This window comes from Sinocyclocheilus grahami, unplaced genomic scaffold (assembly GCF_001515645.1).
Source record: "Sinocyclocheilus grahami isolate Dianchi unplaced genomic scaffold, SAMN03320097.WGS_v1.1 scaffold6191.1, whole genome shotgun sequence".
Classification (NCBI taxonomy): Eukaryota; Metazoa; Chordata; class Actinopteri; order Cypriniformes; family Cyprinidae; genus Sinocyclocheilus; species Sinocyclocheilus grahami.
The window spans coordinates 8986-11683 of NW_015510678.1; the positions used below are offsets into that span (position 1 = coordinate 8986).

General features: G+C 39.3%; 1 long non-coding RNA gene across 1 annotated transcript; it reads left to right on the forward strand.

Moving 5' to 3' along the window:
* The first annotated feature begins 448 nt into the window (after positions 1 to 448).
* On the forward strand, positions 449 to 1606 carry LOC107577484 (uncharacterized). Its single transcript, XR_001608212.1, has 4 exons — positions 449 to 547; positions 814 to 839; positions 1322 to 1405; positions 1516 to 1606. It is a non-coding gene; the product is annotated as an uncharacterized lncRNA (long non-coding RNA).
* The last annotated feature ends 1092 nt before the right edge of the window (positions 1607 to 2698 follow it).

Here is a 2698-nt window from a genome sequence, read left to right on the forward strand (position 1 = left end):
AGTCAGTGTAAGGGTTACCTCCCGGTTCATCTTTGAAGTGGACATTGTTATGTGTAATTATTTATTTTCGTTTATTCGTTTATTATTTTAGATGCTTATGCTAAGTATTCGTCTATTTGTTTTTTCTTTTTATTTATTATTTTTTTGTCCTGATTATTTTAGTAGAATATTACTGTGTTTTGTATTCCAGTTGTTGTGTATTTTATTGCTTTGCATTAACCTGAGTCACATATTGTTCTTTCAAACAATATTTCTGTTGTATGTATCCCCTGTGAATGTTATGTGCTAAATAAAACAAATAAATAAATAAATAAAAACAAACTCTGAAAACTGTCATAAACTAGCCATAGGACCCATTTCTCCGCCCATTTTGGGCGGGAGTTTTTGAATGCCTTGTGTTGATTGGTTCCGATCCGACCAATGAGAGATCAGCTGGTAAAGCGACCACAAGCTGAATTTAAATTTGAAGTTCAAACGGCTGCGAGAAGTGTTTGCGCTGGTGTGTGTTGTTTTTCTTTACGTGTAATTCTCAGTCCTTGTATAAAAGGTTTGTTGTTATTTGTTTATTTATATACGTCAACTGTAAGTATGATAAGTTATGCTTTATTTCTCGATGTTCAGATAAAGCTTATTGTATTTTGTAAAGTTACGTGAATGGCGTTATATTTCAGCAACTGTTTGTTTTCGTCAATACAATGTGTTTATTGGTGATTTTGAGTTTATTAATTTAAATATGCACTTGAATGGCACAGTTATTTGACTAAATGACGTTAACGTTTGTGTATGTTGTGTTTTCTCGGGCTTGCCTTGAAGAAGAATTACACACCATGAACAAAGAGGTAAGATTATAAACCGTTGGAAATGCTTAACGGCTAACGTCTCCATTAATCCTGAAGCATTTGAAAACGGCGTTTTCGTTTTTCTCTCCGTCGACGCTAGCGTTTTCAAGAGTTTTCCAAGTTTCTCATCAACACTGAAACGTCGGAAAACGTTAAATTCGTGTATAAACATATCCATTTGTAGTGTATGCGTCGCATGACTAAACACGCGTTATGGTTTTCCTTGACAAAAGCCTCATCTCTGTGTGGACGGAAGGCCAAAGCGACGAGAAAAAGATGTTCAGTAGATGCAGTATGCAGCCCAAGCTACTTGTTATTGCTGTTCAGTACAGTACAAAATAGTATGCACCTCATCAGCAATTTAGTTTGAGTGCTAAATGCATTATTCTGAAACTACTACTGCTTTGTTTTGAATTGCACATCTCTCATTAGCTCTACGGTCATGAAAGTCTGTTCATGTTTTTCTCTTGGTTGCTCTGCAGAATACAGCATCCCTTCTCCCTGTCATGTCTGGGAAACGGGCTCACACCAACAGCTCCGATGGGGAGCAACAGCAGCCTGCGCAGGTCTGTTTTTAGTCTGTACAGATTTCCTTTCCTTGTGCTTTTATCACAAATGTTCTTCTTTGGATTGTTTGGAATATATTTAATGGAAAAGCATCCCCACTTTTCTCCAGAAGAAAATGCGCAGAGTAGATGCAGAACCGCCTCAGAGGTTCAGACCTGCGGCTAGTGTTGTGCCCCCAAGACATCCTGTGGCAGTCAAAGCTCCTGGTACGTTATACTGAAGTTTAAAGGTCCCATATTGTCAAAACTGAAATTTCCTGGCTTTTTTTCACGATAACTGAGGTCTAGGGGCTATTTAACTACCATATAAGTTTCAAAACAGTCAGTTCACAGTAAAAGGCACACAGCCTGCATAAAGTTCTAGCTATTTTTCATGAACCATTGTGACGTCCGTAAAAAGTTGACGTCAGAACTACACGGTCACCACCCCGAGCACCGCCCACCGTCCCACTCTCCTTTTGCCAAACCCCCAGTCAACATCGCGTCCCTAACCCAACATCGCGTCCATGCCATTGCTGAGCAACAACAACACGGAAACATGTCGAAAAGGTTAACTTTAACCACAAAACCAGATCGGCCGACCTGTAACGTTACACTCTCACTCAAAGGATGGACGATCTGACAGGATTGTTACTATGAGGTGGATCACATCTAACGTGTATAGTAAAGACAAACTCACCGTGTCTATCTAGTCATGATGATGTGCATATATATATTTCAATTTCAGCAGGCAACTATTTTTACAGCTACATTATTGTTCCAGCCACAATTAATCACAACAATGTATATACAATTACAAATGATTATATATAAATCGTCAGTTTGTTGTTTTGCACACAGACATTATTTCATACACGACATAGTCATGAGATGCAGGAAACATAGACATATGGCAAGAAATCTGTAGACGTGGCCATAACAACAAAAGACAATACTTTATTGAACCTTTTCTGATGAGAAGTGTATTCTTCTAAGTATTTTTGACGATCGTTTCTGTCCAGTCCGTTCGTTTTATCGCGTTTAACCACAGCTGTTGTCGTTTTTTTTTGTCTGGCAGTGGCAGCAAATATGCAATCAAATTTCTAATTTGTTGGGTGCCAGAATCGACGGAATACAGCCTCATCACAACAAGATTATATTTTAAGCTCCTTATGTAGCCGAATCTGTGCTGGTTTGAATGGGCTGCCTCCAGTTTCCCCTTTGTTTTGCTGCCTCCAGCTAGCGCTGTGACGTCGGCTGACCCTGTGTTTGGCCTGGCCGTGTGTCACTCAGAACACAACAGGCCAATCAGAA